This window comes from Bombina bombina, chromosome 3 (assembly GCF_027579735.1).
Source record: "Bombina bombina isolate aBomBom1 chromosome 3, aBomBom1.pri, whole genome shotgun sequence".
Lineage (NCBI taxonomy): Eukaryota > Metazoa > Chordata > Amphibia > Anura > Bombinatoridae > Bombina > Bombina bombina.
The window spans coordinates 19,352,899-19,379,055 of record NC_069501.1 but is presented as its reverse complement, the minus strand read 5'-3'; the positions used below and the strand labels follow the sequence as shown (position 1 = coordinate 19,379,055).

Here is a 26,157-nt window from a genome sequence, read left to right as displayed (position 1 = left end):
CCTTTGCAGGAGAGATGACAGTCTATAAAAAAGAATGGCAGAATAATAAATCCTTTTGCACACACAAATAGACTATGAAATTCCAAAGTAAGGCAGACTGTGGTTTGAGAGAAAAACGAAGTTTAGCTCCAGCTTAGGTGAAGGTGTGACTACAGGAAGTTCACAAAATACTAAGCAAGGCTTTAGGTGTGACCAGGTGTTTTATAGGGGGCGTGATGAAACTATTGGATAGGAAACTTAAAGGTATACAACCATATGCTAAAATCCTGACACGTTCCTTCTTTGAAGAAGGATTTGGACACAAGGATGGAACAACAATCTCTTGATTGATATTCCTGTTAGTGACTACCTTAGGTAAGAACCCAGGTTTAGTACGCAGAACTACCTTGTCTGAGTGAAAAATCAGATAAGGAGAATCACAATGTAAGGCTGATAACTCAGAGACTCTTCGAGCCGAGGAAATAGCCATTAAAAACAGAACTTTCCAAGATAACAATTTTATATCAATGGAATGAAGGGGTTCAAACGGAACACCCTGTAAAACGTTAAGAACTAAGTTTAAACTCCATGGCGGAGCAACAGCTTTAAACACAGGCTTGATCCTAGCTAAAGCCTGACAAAAGGCCTGGACGTCTGGATTTTCTGACAGACGCCTGTGTAACAAGATGGACAGAGCTGAAATCTGTCCCTTTAATGAACTAGCTGATAAACCCTTTTCTAAACCTTCTTGTAGAAAGGACAATATCCTAGCGATCCTAACCTTACTCCAGGAGTAACCTTTGGATTCGCACCAGTATAGGTATTTACGCCATATTTTATGGTAAATCCTTCTGGTAACAGGCTTCCTAGCCTGTATCAGGGTATCAATAACCGACTCAGAAAAACCACGTTTTGATAAAATCAAGCGTTCAATTTCCAAGCAGTCAGCTTCAGAGAAGTTAGATTTTGATGTTTGAATGGACCCTGTATCAGAAGGTCCTGTCTTAGAGGTAGAGACCAAGGCGGACAGGATGACATGTCCACTAGATCTGCATACCAAGTCCTGCGTGGCCATGCAGGCGCTATTAGAATCACTGATGCTCTCTCCTGTTTGATTTTGGCAATCAATCGAGGAAGCAGCGGGAAGGGTGGAAACACATAAGCCATCCCGAAGTTCCAAGGTGCTGTCAAAGCATCTATCAGAACCGCTCCCGGATCCCTGGATCTGGACCCGTAGAGAGGAAGTTTGGCGTTCTGGCGAGACGCCATGAGATCTATCTCTGGTTTGCCCCAACGTCGAAGTATTTGGGCAAAGACCTCCGGATGAAGTTCCCACTCCCCCGGATGAAAAGTCTGGCGACTCAAGAAATCCGCCTCCCAGTTCTCCACTCCCGGGATGTGGATTGCTGACAGGTGGCAAGAGTGAGACTCTGCCCAGCGAATTATCTTTGATACTTCCATCATTGCTAGGGAGCTTCTTGTCCCTCCCTGATGGTTGATGTAAGCTACAGTCGTGATGTTGTCCGACTGAAACCTGATGAACCCCCGAGTTGTTAATTGGGGCCAAGCCAGAAGGGCATTGAGAACTGCTCTCAATTCCAGGATGTTTATTGGAAGGAGACTCTCCTCCTGATTCCATAGTCCCTGAGCCTTCAGAGAATTCCAGACAGCGCCCCAACCTAGTAGGCTGGCGTCTGTTGTTACAATTGTCCAGTCTGGCCTGCTGAATGGCATCCCCCTGGACAGGTGTGGCCGATAAAGCCACCATAGAAGAGAATTTCTGGTCTCTTGATTCAGATTCAGAGTAGGGGACAAATCTGAGTAATCCCCATTCCACTGACTTAGCATGCACAATTGCAGCGGTCTGAGGTGTAGGCGTGCAAAAGGTACTATGTCCATTGCCGCTACCATTAAGCCGATCACCTCCATGCATTGAGCTACTGACGGGTGTTGAATGGAATGAAGGACACGGCATGCATTTTGAAGCTTTGTTAACCTGTCTTCTGTCAGGTAAATCTTCATTTCTACAGAATCTATAAGAGTCCCCAAGAATGGAACTCTTGTGAGAGGAAAAAGAGAACTCTTCTTTTCGTTCACTTTCCATCCATGCGACCTTAGAAATGCCAGAACTAACTCTGTATGAGACTTGGCAGTTTGAAAGCTTGAAGCTTGTATTAGAATGTCGTCTAGGTACGGAGCTACCGAAATCCCTCGCGGTCTTAGTACCGCCAGAAGGGCACCCAGAACCTTTGTGAAGATTCTTGGAGCCGTAGCCAATCCGAATGGAAGAGCTACAAACTGGTAGTGCCTGTCTAAGAAGGCAAACCTTAGATACCGGTGATGATCTTTGTGAATCGGTATGTGAAGGTAAGCATCTTTTAAATCCACTGTGGTCATGTACTGACCCTTTTGGATCATGGGTAAGATTGTCCGAATAGTTTCCATTTTGAACGATGGAACTCTTAGGAATTTGTTTAGAATCTTTAAATCTAAGATTGGCCTGAAAGTTCCCTCTTTTTTGGGAACCACAAACAGGTTTGAGTAGAACCCTTGTCCTTGTTCCGACCGCGGAACCGGATGGATCACTCCCATTAATAACAGATCTTGTACACAGCGTAGAAACGCTTCTTTCTTTATCTGGTTTGTTGACAACCTTGACAGATGAAATCTCCCTCTTGGGGGAGATAATTTGAAGTCTAGAAGGTATCCCTGAGATATGATCTCTAGCGCCCAGGGATCCTGAACATCTCTTGCCCAGGCCTGGGCGAAGAGAGAAAGTCTGCCCCCCACTAGATCCGGTCCCGGATCGGGGGCTCTCGGTTCATGCTGTCTTTGGGGCAGCAGCAGGTTTCCTGGCCTGCTTGCTCTTGTTCCAGGACTGGTTAGGCTTCCAGCCTTGCCTGTAACGAGCAACAGCTCCCTCCTGTTTTGGTGCAGTGGAGGTTGATGCTGCTCCTGTTTTGAAATTCCGAAAGGGACGAAAATTAGACTGTCTAGCCTTAGCTTTGGCTTTGTCTTGAGGTAGGGCGTGGCCCTTACCTCCTGTAATGTCAGCGATAATTTCTTTCAAACCGGGCCCAAATAAAGACTGCCCCTTGAAAGGTATATTAAGTAATTTGGACTTAGAAGTAACATCAGCTGACCAGGATTTTAGCCACAGCGCCCTACGTGCCTGTATGGCGAATCCTGAGTTCTTAGCCGTAAGTTTGGTTAAATGTACTACGGCCTCCGAAATGAATGAATTAGCTAGTTTAAGGACTCTAAGCCTGTCCGTAATGTCGTCTAGCGTAGATGAACTAAGGTTCTCTTCCAGAGACTCAATCCAAAATGCTGCCGCAGCCGTAATCGGCGCGATACATGCAAGGGGTTGCAATATAAAACCTTGTTGAACAAACATTTTCTTAAGGTAACCCTCTAATTTTTTATCCATTGGATCTGAAAAAGCACAGCTATCCTCCACCGGGATAGTGGTACGCTTAGCTAAAGTAGAAACTGCTCCCTCCACCTTAGGGACCGTTTGCCATAAGTCCCGAGTGGTGGTGTCTATTGGAAACATCTTTCTAAATATTGGAGGGGGTGAGAACGGCACACCGGGTCTATCCCACTCCTTAGTAACAATTTCAGTTAGTCTCTTAGGTATAGGAAAAACGTCAGTACTCGCCGGTACCGCAAAGTATTTATCCAACCTACACAGTTTCTCTGGTATTGCAACGGTGTTACAATCATTGAGAGCTGCTAAGACCTCCCCTAGTAATACACGGAGGTTCTCCAATTTAAATTTAAAATTTGAAATATCTGAATCCAATCTGTTTGGATCAGAACCGTCACCTACAGAATGAAGCTCTCCGTCCTCATGCTCTGCAAGCTGTGACGCAGTATCAGACATGGCCCTAGTATTGTCAGCGCACTCTGTTCTCACCCCAGAGTGATCACGCTTGCCTCTTAGTTCTGGTAATTTAGACAAAACTTCAGTCATAACAGTAGCCATATCTTGTAATGTTATCTGTAATGGCCGCCCAGATGTACTAGGCGCCATAATATCACGCACCTCCCGGGCGGGAGATGCAGGTACTGCCGCGTGAGGCGAGTTAGTCGGCATAACTCTCCCCTCGCTGTTTGGTGAAATTTGTTCAAATTGTACAGATTGACTTTTATTTAAAGTAGCATCAATACAGTTAGTACATAAATTTCTATTGGGCTCCACCTTGGCATTGGAACAAATGACACAGATATCTTCCTCTGAGTCAGACATGTTTAACACACTAGCAATAAACTTGCAACTTGGTTATAATCTTTTTTAGCAAAAACGTACTGTGCCTCAAAGAGGTACTAAACGATTAAATGACAGTTGAAATAATGAACTGAAAAACAGTTATAGCATCAAACTTTAAAACAACACAACTTTTAGCAAAGGTTTGTTCCCATTAGAAAAAACATAATTTATGCTTACCTGATAAATTCCTTTCTTCTGTTGTGTGATCAGTCCACGGGTCATCATTACTTCTGGGATATAACTCCTCCCCAACAGGAAATGCAAGAGGATTCACCCAGCAGAGCTGCATATAGCTCCTCCCCTCTACGTCAGTCCCAGTCATTCGACCAAGAATCAACGAGAAAGGAGTAACCAAGGGTGAAGTGGTGACTGGAGTATAATTTAAAAAATATTTACCTGCCTTAAAACAGGGCGGGCCGTGGACTGATCACACAACAGAAGAAAGGAATTTATCAGGTAAGCATAAATTATGTTTTCTTCTGTTATGTGTGATCAGTCCACGGGTCATCATTACTTCTGGGATACCAATACCAAAGCAAAAGTACACGGATGACGGGAGGGATAGGCAGGCTCATTATACAGAAGGAACCACTGCCTGAAGAACCTTTCTCCCAAAAATAGCCTCCGAAGAAGCAAAAGTGTCAAATTTGTAAAATTTGGAAAAAGTATGAAGCGAAGACCAAGTTGCAGCCTTGCAAATCTGTTCAACAGAGGCCTCATTCTTAAAGGCCCAAGTGGAAGCCACAGCTCTAGTGGAGTGAGCTGTAATTCTTTCAGGAGGCTGCTGTCCAGCAGTCTCATAGGCTAAACGTATTATGCTACGAAGCCAAAAAGAGAGAGAGGTAGCAGAAGCTTTTTGACCTCTCCTCTGTCCAGAATAAACGACAAACAGGGAAGAAGTTTGGCGAAAATCTTTAGTTGCCTGCAAGTAGAACTTGAGGGCACGAACTACATCCAGATTGTGTAGAAGACGTTCCTTCTTTGAAGAAGGATTTGGACACAGGGATGGAACAACAATCTCTTGATTGATGTTCCTGTTAGTGACTACCTTAGGTAAGAACCCAGGTTTAGTACGCAGAACTACCTTGTCTGAGTGAAAAATCAGATAAGGGGAATCACAATGTAAGGCTGATAACTCAGAGACTCTTCGAGCCGAGGAAATAGCCATTAAAAACAGAACTTTCCAAGATAACAATTTTATATCAATGGAATGAAGGGGTTCAAACGGAACACCCTGTAAAACGTTAAGAACTAAGTTTAAACTCCATGGCGGAGCAACAGCCTTAAACACAGGCTTGATCCTAGCTAAAGCTTGACAAAAAGCCTGGACGTCTGGATTTTCCGACAGACGCTTGTGTAACAAGATGGACAGAGCTGAAATCTGTCCCTTTAATGAGCTAGCTGATAAACCCTTTTCTAAACCTTCTTGTAGAAAAGACAATATCCTAGCGATCCTAACCTTACTCCAGGAGTAACCTTTGGATTCGCACCAGTATAGGTATTTCCGCCATATTTTATGGTAAATCCTTCTGGTAACAGGCTTCCTAGCCTGAATCAGGGTATCAATAACCGACTCAGAAAAACCACGTTTTGATAAAATCAAGCGTTCAATTTCCAAGCAGTCAGCTTCAGAGAAGTTAGATTTTGATGTTTGAATGGACCCTGTATCAGAAGGTCCTGTCTTAGAGGTAGAGACCAAGGCGGACAGGATGACATGTCCACTAGATCTGCATACCAAGTCCTGCGTGGCCATGCAGGTGCTATTAGAATTACTGATGCCCTCTCCTGTTTGATTTTGGCAATCAATCGAGGAAGCAGCGGGAAGGGTGGAAAACACATAAGCCATCCCGAAGTTCCAAGGTGCTGTCAAAGCATCTATCAGAACTGCTTCCGGATCCCTGGATCTGGACCCGTAGCGAGGAAGTTTGGCGTTCTGGCGAGACGCCATGAGATCTATCTCTGGTTTGCCCCAACGTCGAAGTATTTGGGCAAAGACCTCCGGATGAAGTTCCCACTCCCCCGGATGAAAAGTCTGGCGACTCAAGAAATCCGCCTCCCAGTTCTCCACTCCCGGGATGTGGATTGCTGACAGGTGGCAAGAGTGAGACTCTGCCCAGCGAATTATCTTTGATACTTCCATCATTGCTAGGGAGCTTCTTGTCCCTCCCTGATGGTTGATGTAAGCTACAGTCGTGATGTTGTCCGACTGAAACCTGATGAACCCCCGAGTTGTTAACTGGGGCCAAGCCAGAAGGGCATTGAGAACTGCTCTCAATTCCAGAATGTTTATTGGCAGGAGACTCTCCTCCTGATTCCATAGTCCCTGAGCCTTCAGAGAATTCCAGACAGCGCCCCAACCTAGTAGGCTGGCGTCTGTTGTTACAATTGTCCAGTCTGGCCTGCTGAATGGCATCCCCCTGGACAGGTGTGGCCGATAAAGCCACCATAGAAGAGAATTTCTGGTCTCTTGATTTAGACTCAGAGTAGGGGACAAATCTGAGTAATCCCCATTCCACTGACTTAGCATGCATAATTGCAGCGGTCTGAGGTGTAGGCGTGCAAAAGGTACTATGTCCATTGCCGCTACCATTAAGCCGATCACCTCCATGCATTGAGCTACTGACGGGTGTTGAATGGAATGAAGGACACGGCATGCATTTTGAAGCTTTGTTAACCTGTCTTCTGTCAGGTAAATCTTCATTTCTACAGAATCTATAAGAGTCCCCAAGAATGGAACTCTTGTGAGAGGAAAGAGAGAACTCTTCTTTTCGTTCACTTTCCATCCATGCGACCTTAGAAATGCCAGAACTAACTCTGTATGAGACTTGGCAGTTTGAAAGCTTGAAGCTTGTATTAGAATGTCGTCTAGGTACGGAGCTACCGAAATCCCTCGCGGTCTTAGTACCGCCAGAAGGGCACCCAGAACCTTTGTGAAGATTCTTGGAGCCGTAGCCAATCCGAATGGAAGAGCTACAAACTGGTAGTGCCTGTCTAAGAAGGCAAACCTTAGATACCGGTGATGATCTTTGTGGATCGGAATGTGAAGGTAAGCATCCTTTAAATCCACAGTGGTCATGTACTGACCCTCTTGGATCATGGGTAAAATTGTCCGAATAGTTTCCATTTTGAACGATGGAACTCTTAGGAATTTGTTTAGAATCTTTAAATCTAAGATTGGCCTGAAAGTTCCCTCTTTTTTGGGAACCACAAACAGGTTTGAGTAGAACCCTTGTCCTTGTTCCGACCGCGGAACCGGATGGATCACTCCCATTAATAACAGATCTTGTACGCAGCGTAGAAACGCTTCTTTCTTTATCTGGTTTGTTGACAACCTTGACAGATGAAATCTCCCTCTTGGGGGAGATAATTTGAAGTCTAGAAGGTATCCCTGAGATATGATCTCTAGTGCCCAGGGATCCTGAACATCTCTTGCCCAGGCCTGGGCGAAGAGAGAGAGTCTGCCCCCCACTAGATCCGGTCCCGGATCGGGGGCTCTCGGTTCATGCTGTCTTTGGGGCAGCAGCAGGTTTCCTGGCCTGCTTGCTCTTGTTCCAGGCCTGGTTAGGCTTCCAGCCTTGCCTGTAACGAGCAACAGCTCCTTCCTGTTTTGGTGCAGTGGAGGTTGATGCTGCTCCTGTTTTGAAATTCCGAAAGGGACGAAAATTAGACTGTCTAGCCTTAGCTTTGGCTTTGTCTTGGGGTAGGGCGTGGCCCTTACCTCCTGTAATGTCAGCGATAATTTCTTTCAAACCGGGCCCAAATAAAGACTGCCCCTTGAAAGGTATATTAAGTAATTTGGACTTAGAAGTAACATCTGCTGACCAGGATTTTAGCCACAGCGCCCTACGTGCCTGTATGGCGAATCCTGAGTTCTTAGCCGTAAGTTTGGTTAAATGTACTACGGCCTCCGAAATGAAAGAATTAGCTAGTTTAAGGACTCTAAGCCTGTCCGTAATGTCGTCTAGCGTAGATGAACTAAGGTTCTCTTCCAGCGACTCAATCCAAAATGCTGCCGCAGCCGTAATCGGCGCGATACATGCAAGGGGTTGCAATATAAAACCTTGTTGAATAAACATTTTCTTAAGGTAACCCTCTAATTTTTTATCCATTGGATCTGAGAAAGCACAGCTATCCTCCACCGGGATAGTGGTACGCTTAGCTAAAGTAGAAACTGCTCCCTCCACCTTGGGGACCGTTTGCCATAAGTCCCGAGTGGTGGCGTCTATTGGAAACATCTTTCTAAATATTGGAGGGGGTGAGAACGGCACACCGGGTCTATCCCACTCCTTAGTAACAATTTCAGTTAGTCTCTTAGGTATAGGAAAAACTTCAGTACTCGCCGGTACCGCAAAATATTTATCCAACCTGCACAGTTTCTCTGGTATTGCAACGGTGTTACAATCGTTGAGAGCTGCTAAGACCTCCCCTAGTAATACACGGAGGTTCTCCAATTTAAATTTAAAATTTGAAATATCTGAGTCTAATCTGTTTGGATCAGAACCGTCACCCACAGAATGAAGCTCTCCGTCTTCATGCTCTGCGAGCTGTGACGCAGTATCAGACATGGCCCTAGCATTGTCAGCGCACTCTGTTCTCACCCCAGAGTGATCACGCTTGCCTCTTAGTTCTGGTAATTTAGACAAAACTTCAGTCATAACAGTAGCCATATCTTGTAATGTTATCTGTAATGGCCGCCCAGATGTACTAGGCGCCATAATATCACGCACCTCCCGGGCGGGAGATGCAGGTACTGCCGCGTGAGGCGAGTTAGTCGGCATAACTCTCCCCTCGCTGTTTGGTGAAATTTGTTCACATTGTACAGATTGACCTTTATTTAAAGTAGCATCAATACAGTTAGTACATAAATTTCTATTGGGCTCCACCTTGGCATTGGAACAAATGACACAGACATCTTCCTCTGAGTCAGACATGTTTAACACACTAGCAAAAAACTTACAACTTGGTTATAATCTTTTTTAGCAAAAACGTACTGTGCCTCAAAGAGGTACTAAACGATTAAATGACAGTTGAAATAATGAACTGAAAAACAGTTATAGCATCAACTTTAAAACAACACAACTTTTAGCAAAGGTTTGTTCCCATTAGTAAAATAACAATAATTAAATTTGACATAAAAAATACAAAGCAACGTTTTTATTCACAGTCACTCTAAGAATTCTCACAGCTCTGCTGAGAGAATTTACCTCCCTTCAAAGAAGTTTGAAGACCCCTGAGATCTGTCAGAGATGAACCGGATCATGCAGGAAATATAAAAGTAACTGACTGGAATTTTTTGATGCGTAGCAAAGAGCGCCAAAAACGGCCCCTCCCTCTCCCACACAGCAGTGAAGAGAAACGAAACTGTCATAAATAAAAGCAAAAAATGCTGCCAAGTGGAAAATAATGCCCAAATATTTATTCACACAGTACCTCAGCAATGTAAACGATTCTACATTCCAGCAAAAACGTTTAACATGATAAATAGTTAATAAAAGGATTAGTGACCTTTAACAGAGTAGTTCCGGTGAAATACCATTCCCAGAATACTAAAGTGTATACATACATGTCATTTTAACGGTATGGCAGGATTTTCTCATCAATTCCATTCAGAAATAAAAACTGCTACATACCTCAATGCAGATTCATCTGCCCGCTGTCCCCTGATCTGAAGCCTTTACCTCCCTCAGATGGCCGAGAACAGCAATATGATCTTAACAACTCCGGTTAAAATCATAGTAAAAAACTCTGGCAGATTCTTCCTCAAACTCTGCCAGAGAAGTAATAACACGCTCCGGTGCTATTGTAAAATAACAAACTTTTGATTGAAGTCATAAAAACTAAGTATAATCACCATAGTCCTCTCACACATCCTATCTAGTCGTTGGGTGCAAGAGAATGACTGGGACTGACGTAGAGGGGAGGAGCTATATGCAGCTCTGCTGGGTGAATCCTCTTGCATTTCCTGTTGGGGAGGAGTTATATCCCAGAAGTAATGATGACCCGTGGACTGATCACACATAACAGAAGAAATAACAATAATTAAATTTGACATAAAAATTACAGAGCAACGTTTTTATTCACAGTCAATATAAAATTCTCACAGCTCTGCTGAGAGAATCTACCTCCCTCCAAAGAAGTTTGAAGACCCCTGAGATCTGTCAGAGATGAACCGGATCATGCAGGAAATATAAGAGTAACTGACTGGAATTTTTTGATGCGTAGCAAAGAGCGCCAAAAACGGCCCCTCCCCCTCACACACAGCAGTGAAGAGAAACGAAACTGTCACAATTAAAACCAAACAACTGCCAAGTGGAAAATAATGCCCAAATATTTATTCACTCAGTACCTCAGAAATGTAAACGATTCTACATTCCAGCAAAAACGTTTAACATGATAAATACTTATTAAAAGGATTAGTGACTTTTAACAGAGTAGTTCCGGTGAAATACCATCCCCAGAATACTGAAGTGTATACATACATGTCATTATAACGGTATGGCAGGATTTTCTCATCAATTCCATTCAGAAAATAAAAACTGCTACATACCTCAATGCAGATTCATCTGCCCGCTGTCCCCTGATCTGAAGCTTTTACCTCCCTCAGATGGCCGAGAACAGCAATATGATCTTAACTACTCCGGTTAAAATCATAGTAAAAAACTCTGGTAGAATCTTCCTCAAACTCTGCCAGAGAAGTAATAACACGCTCCGGTGCTATTGTAAAATAACAAACTTTTGATTGAAGTCATAAAAACTAAGTATAATCACCATAGTCCTCTCACACATCCTATCTAGTCGTTGGGTGCAAGAGAATGACTGGGACTGACGTAGAGGGGAGGAGCTATATGCAGCTCTGCTGGGTGAATCCTCTTGCATTTCCTGTTGGGGAGGAGTTATGTCCCAGAAGTAATGATGACCCGTGGACTGATCACACATAACAGAAGAAATAACGTTCATTTTTTTTTTTTTAGATTTAGATTTTCTACATGCAGTTGAATGTATGCATGGGTAGGGTTTCAGATTTATTTATTTAATTTGTTTTTAAATGAGAGACCACCATTTGTTTTTCTAGGTAGTTTGCAAACTTGTTTTACAACAAACAAATAGATTAATACACATTACAAAGGATTCAGATATAACGTGTTTACAAGCAGGAAACTTAGGGGGAAAACTAAATTTTATAATGAATCGATGATTATTTTTGTTTGTCTTTAAAAGTTGATCAGTAGTGTTTTATTTTATGGGGGTAAAATGTTGTTTTTACCTCCATAAAAAGGGGGGGATGGATGTTCACATTTCACTTTACTTTGTCGTTGATATCATCCAGACAATCCCTTTCTCAGCCAGGGTGTGCACACAAGCGAGTTTTATAACACTGGATAAGGGATTTAACAAATGATAAGGTTGAATGTTTAAACAAATTGAGAAACATAGTTTAAGAGATATTGTGGTGAAAGATACACTTCTCTCCATTTGCAGACACTTTTCCATACAGCTCAAGCATATCTTTTTGAACTAAATATCTAATAGCATGTTTGACTACAGTGAAACAAGACAAAATGCTCCCTTACATTCCTCAAAGTTAAAAACATCTTGTGTATGTGCTGGTTTAAAGTCTCACTTGGGCACAAATTAGTTTGAGCAAAAGTCCTTGGGTGCTACTGATATTCATCATGGTTTGTTTGTTTTATTATGATTTTTAAACATCTATCCCAAAACATATTATTCAATGCTGTCATAGAGGATACTAAATTTGGTTTAACATAATTAAATAAATAAAATGTCATGTGATCAGGGGGCTGTCAGAAGATGCTTAGATACAAGGTAATTACAGAGGTAAAAAGTATATTAATATAAAAGTGTTGGTTATGCAAAACTGGGGAATGGGTAATAAAGGGATTATCTATCTTTTAAAACAACAAATATTCTGGTGTTGACTGTCCCTTTAAGACAGAAAAGACCTAATGTTTATCACAATGGGTGTGATTATTGTGATGATTACATAACAATTTATAAAAGGAGTGGGTGGTTTGGTATCTGTCTGTAAATAAGAAAAAATACACAGTTTGTGATGGGTTGTTATTTGTTGTTTTTTTTTTCCTATATTTATGGAGGCTTAGCTCTTAACTCCATAAAAGAGGGGTGTGTTGTATTTTCAAACTATATTGTGTTACATATAAACAAATACAACAATCTGCAATTGCTCAGATGTCAGGAGATGCTAACGTTATTTAAAGAGACACTAAAATCAAAATTCCATTGTCAGATATTATAGTCTTTTTATATGCACATTTTTTGGGGGACCAGATCCTACTGAGCAGATGTGCATGGTCACAGTGTATATGTATACTATTCTGTGATTGGCTGATAGCTGTTACATAATACAAGGGTAGTCAAATGAAAAAAAATAACAATAATAATAATGATAATAAATTCTGCATGAAGTGATAGAATTCATTTAATTTATGTGAATACATGATTTTCAAGGAAGTGTTGTGTTTTAAGGAGATCATGATGCTGCTCCCACTGACTAATTTTTAACAATTTGAGTAGTGTTTTATTTTTATCATGTCTGCTAGACAACTGGGTTACCTGTGCAGCAATAAAGCATTATGCTATGTAAACGGTGCAATGTAGGAATGAAAAAAGGAGTTCTAGGTTTGATCTGATTTATATTGCTGCTGAATTTGTATCTATAACAAATAACACTTTATTATTGATAGTAGACGTTGGTTCAGTAACAAAAATAAGCTCCTTGCATGGTCAATGAAATTTAGCATAATTCAAATAAGTGTGTTCCATGTTTAAATCACAGGTACATTTAAACTGACAACATTTTAATTAATTTTGGTAATGTATGTTGTGTAACAACTTTACAGTGCATTTAAACAGTCAGAGGTCATGGTTGTGTTTTGTTGTCAACCTTTAAGACTGATTACACAAAGAAATAAGCCCAACAACAAAATGGAAATCTATTGTGTGTTATATTAATGTAAATTATGAATTGCAAATAAACTGTGTGTGATAGGGTCCATTCTATTTTTGTAGACCCTTCATTGCCCCTTTTGTGAACTATGTGGTCCATATTGTTTCTATCATTTGTATTTGTATTCTATAGAGTGCTGAATTGTTTAATATCCAAGGCTAGACATAATTTAGATATACACTTTAGATATGTCAATACGTTTTTCCTCATAACTGAGCTCTATAACCAGATATTGCCATACACTACACCGATAAAGCCACAGATCTGAAGAGGACACAAGGACAAAGATCAATAATGGTTTTTCTATTGCAACACAAAGGATACATGTGTGTCATTCAGACACAAAGAGGGGATGTAATAACTGTATAACTGGAAATTATATGTAATAACTGTATAACTGGAAAAGCACATTTTGCTATAGTAAGGAAAGCTTATTAACCCTATTGAATAAACTAGTTTCCAAGAGATAATATCAAGTAACTCGACCCCAAGGCCTGTACAGAAGGATCAAAGGCTACCAATGTAGATAAGACAGGTGAGACCTGTGCTCCTTCCCGAGGATAGAAAATCAAATGTCATAAAGCTTCAAAAGGACACAGGACAGGACAATGGCATCATAAATCTTCAAAGGGACTCAGATAAGGTCAGTCCTGAGATGGGTCACAAAGGTCAGATGGCATTAGGAAAACAAATTTCTTGGACCACAGCGACATCTACAGGCAGTTAACTCAACAGATGAATTGTTATAAACCAGAAGATGAATGGATTTGATTGGCTGGGACTGTCTTCATGGTGTGGCTGTTTGGCTATAAATATGTTTTGAGAAGCAGCTTGAAAGGGAGGAAAAAGGAAGGACAAATACACCCAGGTAACAGAGAGACTTCATCTTCCTTTGCATGCACACATTATAGTGTAGATAGATTAGAAGAATAAAGCCTTGTATGTTAGACGCTTCTCTCACCACTCATGTATAGATCTGTAACTTAATAAATTCATCCTTTTATAAGACTGGTGTTAGTATCATTCTTTAAATAAGGTAAATGGTATATAAAGGAAAAGCCTGACACAGATTTAAGTCACTCACCCAATATTAGGAAAGGGGCTTTTTCACAGTCGTTAAGTTACAGTTCCTTTGAAAGATGTTTGTATCTTCAAACATCTTCCCAGACGGAGCGGCTCCTTACCTTGGCAGGAAACCCATATATGGGCATGTACTTTTGAGGCTCCATCATGTTAATTGCTCCAATAGGATTGACCTCGCATTCTATTGGCTGATAGCATCAGCCAATCGGATTTTTCCTACCTTAATTCCGATTGGCTGATAGAATCCTATCAGCCAATCGGAATTTGAGGGACGCTATCTTGGATGATGTCATTTAAAGGAACCTTCATTCTTCGTTAGGACTTCGATTGAAGAGGATGCTCCGCGTCAGCTGGATGGAAGATGGACCCGTTCCGCGCTGGAAGGAGGAAGATAGAAGATGCAGCCTGGATGAAGACTTCTACCGTATGGAGGACCACTTGTGCCCGGCTGGGTGAAGACGGCTCAAGGTAGGATGATCTTCAGGGGGTTAGTATTAGGTTTTTTTAAGGGGAGATTGGGTGGGTTTTAGAGTAGGGGTATGTGGGCCGTGGGTTGTAATGTTGGGGGGTATTGCATTTTTTTTTTTACAGGTAAAAGAGCTGATTACTTTAGGGCAATGCCCCGCAAAAGGCCCTTTTAAGGGCTATTTGTAATTTAGTATAGGGTAGGGAATTTTATTATTTTGGGGGGCTTTTTTATTTTATTAAGGCGATTAGATTAGGTGTAATTAGTTTAAAATTCTTGCAATTCTTTTTTATTTTCTGTAATTTAGTGGGGGGTTTTTCCCGTAATTTAGTTTATTTCATTTAATTGTAGGTAGTTTAGGTAATTAGTTTAATGATAGTGTAGTGTTAGGTGTAATTGTAACTTAGGTTAGGATTTATTTTACAGGTAATTTTGTACTTATTTTAGCAAGGTAGTTATTAAATAGTTAATAACTATTTAATAACTATTCTACCTAGTTAAAACAAATACAAAGTTGCCTGTAAAATAAAAATAAATCCTAAGCTAGCTACAATGTAATTATTAGTTATATTGTAGCTATCTTAGGGTTTATTTCATCGGTAAGTATTTCGTTTTAAATAGGAATAATTTATTTAATTGTAGTAAATTTATTTTGTTTAATTTAAATTATATTTAAGTTAGGGGGTTAGACTTAGGTTTAGGGGTTAATACATTTATTATAGTAGTGGCGACATTAGGGTCGGCAGATTAGGGGTTAATAAATGTAGATAGGTGTCGGCGATGTTAGGGCCGGCAGATTAGGGGTTAATAAAAACAAAATTTATGCTTACCTGATAAATTTATTTCTTTTGCAATGTACCGAGTCCACAGTTTCATCCTTACTTGTGGGATATTATCTTTCCTAACAGGAAGTGGCAAAGAGAGCACCCACAGCAGAGCTGTCTATATAGCTCCCCCCTTAACTCCACCCCCCAGTCATTCGACCGAAGGCCAAGGAAGAAAAAGGAGAAACTATAAGGTGCAGAGGTGACTGAAGTTTTTAATAAAAAATACCATCTGTCTTGAATAGACAGGGCGGGCCGTGGACTCGGTACATCGCAAAAGAAAGAAATTTATCAGGTAAGCATAAATTTTGTTTTCTTTTGCATGATGTATCGAGTCCACGGTTTCATCAATACCAAAGCTTTAGGACAAGGATGAAGGGAGGGACAAGACAGGAGCCTAAACGGAAGGCACCACTGCTTGCAAAACCTTTCTCCCAAAAATAGCCTCCGAAGAAGCAAAAGTATCAAATTTGTAAAATTTTGAAAAGGTATGGAGCGAAGACCAAGTCGCAGCCTTACAAATCTGTTCAACAGAAGCATCATTTTTAAAAGCCCATGTGGAAGCTACCGCTCTAGTAGAATGAGCTGTAATCCTTTCAGGAGGCTTCTGTCCAGCAGTCTCATAAGCCAAATGGATGATGCTTTTCAGCCAAAAGGAAAGAGAAGTAGCCGTAGCCTTTTGACCCCTACGCTTTCCAGAATAGACAACAAACAAAGAAGATGTTTGAAATTTTATTTGCAGGCAACCAAAGATTTTCGTCAAAGCACAAACCACGTCCAAGTTGTGCAACAGACGTTCCTTCTTAGAAGAAGGATTAGGACACAGAGAAGGAACAATGATTTCCTGATTGATATTCCTGTTAGTAACAACCTTAGGTAGGAACCCAGGCTTGGTACGCAAAACCACCTTATCAGCATGGAAAACAAGATAAGGCGAGTCATATTGTAATGCAGATAGTTCAGAAACTCTTCGAGCTGAAGAGATAGCAACAAGGAACAAAATTTTCCAAGATAAAAGCTTAATATCTATGGAATGCATGGGTTCAAACGGAACCCCCTGAAGAACTTTAATAACTAAATTTAGACTCCACGGCGGAGCAACAGGTTTAAACACAGGCTTAATTCTAGCTAAAGCCTGACAAAAAGCCCGAACGTCTGGAACATCTGCCAGACGCTTGTGCAACAGAATAGACAGAGCAGATATCTGTCCTTTTAAGGAACTAGCTGACAATCCTTTCTCCAATCCCTCTTGGAGAAAAGACAAAATCCTAGGAATCCTGATTTTACTCCAGGAGTAGCCTTTGGATTCGCACCAAAAAATATATTTACACCATATCTTATGATAGATTTTCCTGGTAACAGGCTTTTGAGCCTGAATCATGGTATCTATGACTGACTCAGAGAAACCCCGCTTTGATAGAATCAAGCGTTCAATCTCCAAGCAGTCAGTTGCAGAGAAATTAGATTTGGATGCTTGAATGGACCTTGAATCAGAAGGTCCTGTCTCAGTAGCAGAGTCCATGGTGGCAGAGATGACATGTCCACCAGGTCTGCATACCAAGTCCTGCATGGCCACGCAGGAGCTATCAAAATCACAGAAGCTCTCTCCTGTTTGATTCTGGCAATCAGACGCGGAAGGAGAAGGAAAGGTGGAAACACATAAGCCAGGTTGAATGACCAGGGTACTGCTAGAGCATCTTTCAGTACTGCCTGAGGATCCCTTGACCTGGATCCGTAATGAGGAAGTTTGGCGTTCTGACGAGACGCCATCAGATCCAATTCTGGTGTGCCCCATAGCTGAACCAGTTGAGCAAACACCTCCGGATGGAGTTCCCACTCCCCCGGATGAAAAGTCTGACGACTTAGAAAATCTGCCTCCCAGTTCTCTACTCCTGGGATATAGATCGCTGACAGATGGCAAGAGTGAGCCTCTGCCCATCGGATTATTCTTGAAACTTCTATCATCGCTAAGGAACTCCTTGTTCCCCCCTGATGATTGATATAAGCCAGTGTCGTGATGTTGTCCGACTGAAATCTGATTAATCTGATGAATCTGGCCGAAGCCAGCTGAGGCCACGCCTGAAGAGCATTGAATATCGCTCTTAATTCCAGAATATTTATCGGTAGGAGGGCCTCCTCCTGAGTCCACAAACACTGTGCTTTCAGGGAATTCCAGACTGCACCCCAGCCCAGTAGGCTGGCGTCTGTCGTCACTATAACCCATTCTGGCCTGCGGAAACACATTCCCTGGGACAGATGATTCTGTGACAACCACCAAAGAAGAGAGTCTCTGGTCTCTTGATCCAGATTTATCTGAGGAGATAAATACTCATAATCCCCATTCCACTGATTGAGCATGCACAGTTGCAGTGGTCTGAGATGCAAGCGAGCAAACGGAACTATGTCCATTGCCGCTACCATTAGACCGATTACCTCCATACACTGAGCAACTGACGGCCGAGGAATGGAATGAAGAGATCGGCAGGTGGACAAAATCTTTGATTTCCTGACCTCCGTCAGAAATATTTTCATGTCCACCGAGTCTATCAGAGTCCCTAGAAATGAAACTCTTGTGAGAGGGGAAAGAAAACTCTTTTTTACGTTCATCTTCCACCCGTGAGATCTTAGAAAGGCCAACACTAAGTCCGTGTGAGACTTGGCTAGTTGGAAAGTTGACGCTTGAACTAGAATGTCGTCTAGATAAGGCGCCACTGCTATGCCCCGTGGCCTTAGGACCACCAGAAGGGACCCTAGCACCTTTGTGAAGATTTGTGGCGCCGTGGCCAACCCGAAGGGAAGAGCCACAAACTGGTAATGCTTGTCCAGAAAGGCAAACCTGAGGAATTGGTGATGATCTTTGTGGATAGGAATGTGTAGATACGCATCCTTTAAGTCCACGGTGGTCATATATTAACCCTCCTGGATCATTCGTAAAATAGTTTGAATGGTCTCCATCTTGAAAGATGGGACTCTTAGGAATTGGTTGAGGATCTTGAGATCTAGAATTTTTCTGAAAGTTCCCTCTTTTTTGGGAACCACAAACAGATTGGAGAAGAACCCCTGCCCCTGTTCTGCTTTTGGAACTGGGCAGATCACTCCCATGGTAAAAAGGTCTTCTACACAGCGTAAGAACGCCTCTCTTTTTGTCGGGTTTACAGACAATTGAGAAAGATGAAACCTCCCCCTTGGAGGAGAATCCTTGAAATCTAGAAGATATCCCTGGGTTACGATTTCTACTGCCCAGGAGTCCTGAACCTCTCTTGCCCAGGCCTGAGCAAAGAGAGAGAGTTTGCCCCCTACTAGATCCGGTCCCGGATTGGGGCTACCCCTTCATGCTATCTTGGTGGCAGCAGCAGGCTTCTTGGCCTGTTTACCCTTGTTCCAAGCCTGGTTAGGTCTCCAGACAGGCCTGGATTGAGTAAAGTTCCCCTCTTGCTTCGCAGCAGGGGAAGAGGAAACGGGACCACCTTTGAAGTTTCGAAAGGAACGAAAATTATTTTGCTTGGTCCTCGTCTTATTTGCCTTATCCTGAGGGAGGGCATGACCCTTCCCTCCAGTGATATCAGAAATGATCTCCTTCAATTCAGGCCCAAATAGGGTCTTACCTTTGAAAGGAATGGTCAATAGCTTAGATTTTGATGAAACATCAGCAGACCAGGACTTAAGCCATAACGCTCTACGCACTAAAATGGCAAAACCGGAATTCTTTGCCGCTAATTTACCCAGATGAAAAGCGGCGTCTGTAATGAAAGAATTAGCTAGCTTAAGAGCCCTAATTCTATCCAAAATGTCATCTAATGGGGTCTCTGCCTGAAGAGCCTCTTCCAAAGCCTCAAATCTAAAGGCAGCTGCAGTGGTTACAGGAACAATGCACAATATAGGCTGGAGAAGAAAACCCTGATGAACAAAAATTTTCTTTAGGAGACCCTCTAATTTTTTTATCCATAGGATCTTTGAAAGCACAACTGTCCTCAATAGGTATAGTTGTACGCTTAGCCAAAGTAGAAATAGATCCCTCCACCTTAGGGACCGTCTGCCATGAGTCCCGCATGGTGTCAGATATGGGAAACATTTTCTTAAAAACAGGAGGGGGGGTGAACGGAATACCTGGTCTATCCAACTCCTTAGTAACAATGTCCAAAATCTTCTTAGGGACTGGAAAACATCAGTGTAATCAGGAACCTCTAAATATTTGTCCATTTTACACAATTTCTCTGGAACTACAATAGGGTCACAATCATCCAGAGTCGCTAAAACCTCCCTTAGCAATAAGTGGAGGTGTTCCAGCTTAAATTTAAATGCCGTCATATCTGAATCTGTCTGAGGGAACATTTTTCCTGAATCAGAAATCTCACCCTCAGATAGCAAATCCCTCATCCCTACCTCTGAACATTGTGGGGGAATATCGGATACGGCTACTAAAGCGTCAGAAGGCTCAACATTTGTTCTTAACCCAGAGCTACTGCACTTCCCTTGCAACCCTGTCAGTTTAGATAAAACCTCTGTGAGGGTAGTATTCATAACTGAGGCCATATCTTGCAAGGTGAAAGAATTAGACGCACTAGAGGTACTTGGCGTCGCTTGTGCGGGCGTTACTGATTGTGACACTTGGGGAGAACTAGATGGCAAAACCTGATTTCCTTCTGTCTGAAAATCATCCATTGCCAAACTCAAAATATGCTGTCTGCAATTTATAGACATATCAGTACAAGTGGGACACATTCTAAGAGGGGGTTCCACAATGGCCTCTAAACAAATTGAACAATGAGTTCCCCCAATGTCAGACATGTTGAACAGGCTAGTAATGAGACAAGCAAGTTTGGAAAACACTTTATTTAATGAAAAAAACAAATTTTTCAAAAACGGTACTGTGCCTTTAAGAGAAAAAAAGGCATACACAAACTGCAAAACTGCTTAAAATTACCCCAAACTTTCCGAAATTTTTACAGCATACACATCAAGCTTTAGTAAGATTGCACCACGTATTAAGGCAATTAACCCTCAAATGTGAAAACCGGATTGAAAAGTGTTTAAAAACTGGTAAAACCCGTGTCAGCACCCTGCCCTCAAGGATCGATAATGTGGGAATAAAGCTTCGATTAGGCCCTTAAAAGTGCACCAGGACCCTTCTGTTGTAGCTTGCTGCTTGTCTTATGTAAAACAACTGCGCAACTGAGGCGTGAAAATAGGCCCCGCCCCTCTCACTCGATGTTGCTGGGGCCTACACATAAATTTACCAAACGATCTTTAAGCCATGTGGGTTATAAAAACCCCAAATATGCCAAGTGAATCCTCAAAAACAGAAGTCCCAATGAAAATAAAAACAGTACTCCCAGACACACAAACGTTTGCCTAAAATATCATACAAACTGAGTGCCAATAAGTTTAGCCCTTTATGCAAGCTAGTAATGCCCCTTCTAAGACTAGGATTACTGCTTACCCTTCCCCTAATGGTGATACTGTCAGCCTTTCTGTAGTTATCAAAGTCTCTGCAGAAAAAATGACTGAACATACCTCATTGCTGTATAGCAAGAAACCGTTCCTCACACTGAAGTTTTTCTGTACTCCTCAGCTTCTGTGGGAACAGCAGTGGACCTTAGTTACAAATGCTAAGATCATCATCCTCCAGGCAGAAATCTTCATCTATCTCCTGCCTGAGAGTAAATAGTACACACTGGTACCATTTAAAAATAACAAACTCTTGCTTGAAGACAAATAAAAACTAATACTTTATCACCTCTTTCACTTTACCCTTCCTGCTTAGAGCCGGCAAAAAGAATGACTGGGGGGTGGAGTTAAGGGGGGAGCTATATAGACAGCTCTGCTGTGGGTGCTCTCTTTGCCACTTCCTGTTAGGAAGGATAATATCCCACAAGTAAGGATGAAACCGTGGACTCGGTACATCATGCAAAAGAAATGTAACTAGTGTTTGCGAGGCGGGAGTGCAGCGGTTCAGGGGTTAATACATTTATTAAAGTGGCGGTGATGTCCGGTCGGCAGATTAGGGGTTAAATAATTTTAATATAGGGTTTGCGATGTGGGGGGGGCTCAGTTTAGTAGTTCATAGGTAGTTTATGGGTGTTAGTGTACTTTGTAGCACTTTAGTTAAGAGCTTTATGTTCCGGAGTTAGCCCATAAAACTCTTAACTACCGACTTTTAAATGCGGTAGAAGTCTTGACAGGAGAGGGTGTACCGCTCAATTCTTCCAAGACTTGTAATACCGGCTTTAGGAAAATACCATTAAAAAGATAGGATACGCAATTGACGTAAGGGGATTTGCGGTAGCCAAAAGTCGCGGAATAAAAGTGAGCGGTACACCTGTACCTGCCAAACTTGTAATACCAGTGGACGTTAAAAAGCAGCGTTGGGACCTCTCAATGCTGCTTTTTAAGGCTAACGCAGAACTCGTAATCTAGGCGTTAATTATTTGGTTTACACAGACATATTATTATTTATAAGTATACATATGTATATTATTTGATGATATTCTTATACCCTGACAAGCCGAAACTGCAAAACAAAGCAGGAGAAATTTACATTAAACCTGAGGACAGAACACACTCCTCTGAGCGTGCAAAAAAACTGAAAACTAAAAAGGGGATTCTGTGCGCTAAAGCCTGATGCGCATATATAACTGAGTAAACATGCGCTAACCCGACGTATGTAAACTGACGAGTGGGAAAACAGTAAGACTAAAAAGGGACGTGAGCTAACCTGACAAGCATTAACCCGATATACGCAATCCAGATGCGCGCAAACCAATGGCCGACGTGCAAAAAATTAAGAGTGCCAAAAAGGCAGACGTGCGCAAAACAGCAAGGTAATAGTGAAAAGGAACAACCCTCGGGCCATATATATTAGAAAATATATAAACCACAATAAAAAGTGTCTAAATGTTAATAAAAAGATAATTTCCAATAGACACTTGTCCACTAGCAAACAAGCAACCGAAACTTATCAGCAGAGGTTATGGAATAGTAGTATATTGTAGATCCATAAGGGGAGGCAAAAGACAAGTCCCTGCGACTAATTATTGAGGGTTTATAAAAAATTTCCCATAAGTAAAAAAAGAAACACAAATATCCCTCTGACAAGCACTGTAGTCAAAAGGGAAACCGGGCCTCAATCCCGGTCTCTGAAGAATCAAATGCACATCTTCATTCTTTAACCACCTCCAGTGGAGGCAAAGTAAAGATTGAAGTATGTGTGAGGAATTTTATAGAGCTTTTGGTGTTTGGGAATCTTTTGCCTCCTCCTAGTGGTAGAGAAGAGTAATTCCCAAGAGTAAAGGATCGCAAACTCTATATTTTGAAAAGATATTGCAAGATTTGCTACCAACGCTCATTTTACATTGGCGAGTTAAGTGTTACACTCAAATGCATTACAAAATACAACTGGAAAAATTTGTGCTTTTGGAGACCTAAAAAAAATATGTAACGAGACGTAAAAATAATGTTGTTTTATTAATCAGATAGATTTCTATCTTAAACAACTTTCCAATTTACTTCTGTTACCAAGAGAATGAAGCGAATGTTATGTTTTGTTGCAGGAGCAGCAATGCACTACTGGGAGCTAGCTGTACACATCTTGTGAGAAAATGACAAGGGGCATATATGTGTAGCCACCAATCATTAGCTAGCTAGTAGGTCATGGCTGCCACTGAGTCTACCTAAGTATGCTTTTTAACAAAGGACACCAAGAGGAACACAGAAAATTAGATAATAGAAGTAAATTAAAATTGTATCCTTTAGCTGAAGCACAAGAGTTTAATTTTGACTTTACTGTCCCATTAACTGTTGAATATATGCGCAACAAAACACATATATATTAAATAAAGTATTTAATTCATGCTTATAAATATCTCATACAAAAACAAGGTTTATAACTGAAATAAATGTTCTAGCAGTGATTTAAAGGGATATGGTCTATGATCCGGTGCTGGACTGGACACAAAGGTGTCTATGTATGTGATTTATTTATATATGTCTAAATATACAGACGTCTATGTATATAATTATTTATATATGTCTAAATATACAGACGTCTATGTATGTGATTAATTTATAGATGTCTAAATATACAGACGTCTATGTATGTGATTTATTTATATATGTCTAAATATACAGACGTCTATGTATATAATTATTTATATATGTCTAAATATACAGACGTCTATGTATGTGATTTATTTATATATGTCTAAATATACAGACGTCTATGTATGTGATTTATTTATATATGTCTAAATATACAGACGTCTATGTATGTAATTATTTATATATGTCTAAATATACAGACGTCTATGTATGTGATTTATTTATATATGTCTAAATATACAGACGTCTATGTATGTGATTTATTTATATATGTCTAAATATACAGAAGTCTATGTATGTGATTTATTTATATATGTCTAAATATACAGAAGTCTATGTATGCGATTTATTTATATATGTCTAAATATACAGACGTCTATGTATGCGATTTATTTATATATGTCTAAATATACAGACGTCTATGTATGCGATTTATTTATACAGTGGGTGCAGAATTATTAGGCAAGTTGTATTTTTGAGGATTAATTTTATTATTGAACAACAACCATGTTCTCAATGAACCCAAAAAACTCATTAATATCAAAGCTGAATATTTTTGGAAGTAGTTTTTAGTTTGTTTTTAGTTTTAGCTATTTTAGGGGGATATCTGTGTGTGCAGGTGACTATTACTGTGCATAATTATTAGGCAACTTAACAAAAAACAAATATATACCCATTTCAATTATTTATTTTTACCAGTGAAACCAATATAACATCTCAACATTCACAAATATACATTTCTGACATTCAAAAACAAAACAAAAACAAATCAGTGACCAATATAGCCACCTTTCTTTGCAAGGATACTCAAAAGCCTGCCATCCATGGATTCTGTCAGTGTTTTGATCTGTTCACCATCAACATTGCGTGCAGCAGCAACCACAGCCTCCCAGACACTGTTCAGAGAGGTGTACTGTTTTCCCTCCTTGTAAATCTCACATTTGATGATGGACCACAGGTTCTCAATGGGGTTCAGATCAGGTGAACAAGGAGGCCATGTCATTAGATTTTCTTCTTTTATACCCTTTCTTTCCAGCCACGCTGTGGAGTACTTGGACGCGTGTGATGGAGCATTGTCCTGCATGAAAATCATGTTTTTCTTGAAGGATGCAGACTTCTTCCTGTACCACTGCTTGAAGAAGGCGTCTTCCAGAAACTGGCAGTATGACTGGGAGTTGAGCTTGACTCCATCCTCAACCCGAAAAGGCCCCACAAGCTCATCTTTGATGATACCAGCCCAAACCAGTACTCCACCTCCACCTTGCTGGCGTCTGAGTCGGACTGGAGCTCTCTGCCCTTTACCAATCCAGCCACGGGCCCATCCATCTGGCCCATCAAGACTCACTCTCATTTCATCAGTCCATAAAACCTTAGAAAAATCAGTCTTGAGATATTTCTTGGCCCAGTCTTGACGTTTCAGCTTGTGTGTCTTGTTCAGTGGTGGTCGTCTTTCAGCCTTTCTTACCTTGGCCATGTCTCTGAGTATTGCACACCTTGTGCTTTTGGGCACTCAAGTGATGTTGCAGCTCTGAAATATGGCCAAACTGGTGGCAAGTGGCATCTTGGCAGCTGCACGCTTGACTTTTCTCAGTTCATGGGCAGTTATTTTGCGCCTTGGTTTTTCCACATGCTTCTTGCGACCCTGTTGACTATTTTGAATGAAACGTTTGATTGTTCGATGATCACGCTTCAGAAGCTTTGCAATTTTAAGAGTGCTGCATCCCTCTGCAAGATATCTCACTATTTTTGACTTTTCTGAGCCTGTCAAGTCCTTCTTTTGACCCATTTTGCCAAAGGAAAGGAAGTTGCCTAATAATTATGCACACCTGATATAGGGTGTTGATGTCATTAGACCACACCCCTTCTCATTACAGAGATGCACATCACCTAATATGCTTAATTGGTAGTAGGCTTTCGAGCCTATACAGCTTGGAGTAAGACAACATGCATAAAGAGGATGATGTGGTCAAAATACTAATTTGCCTAATAATTCTGCACTCCCTGTATATGTCTAAATATACAGACGTCTATGTATGTGTATGTCTAAATATACAGACGTCTATGTATGTGATTTATTTATATATGTCTAAATATACAGACGTCTATGTATGTGATTTATTTATACATGTCTAAATATACAGACGTCTATGTATGTGATTTATTTATACATGTCTAAATATACAGACGTCTATGTATGTGATTTATTTATAGATGTCTAAATATACAGACGTCTATGTATGTGATTTATTTATATATGTCTAAATATACAGACGTCTATGTATGCGATTTATTTATATATGTCTAAATATACAGACGTCTATGTATGTGATTTATTTATATATGTCTAAATATACAGACGTCTATGTATGCGATTTATTTATATATGTCTAAATATACAGACGTCTATGTATGCGATTTATTTATATATGTCTAAATATACAGACGTCTA

The 26,157-nt window shown here is 41.0% G+C and overlaps 1 protein-coding gene across 3 annotated transcripts in view; it reads right to left on the bottom strand.

Moving 5' to 3' along the window:
* Positions 1-26,157, bottom strand: part of LOC128652796 (gastrula zinc finger protein XlCGF26.1-like) — a 232,525-nt gene that overhangs the window by 48,809 nt on the left and 157,559 nt on the right. The gene's annotated exons all lie outside the window — the stretch shown is intronic.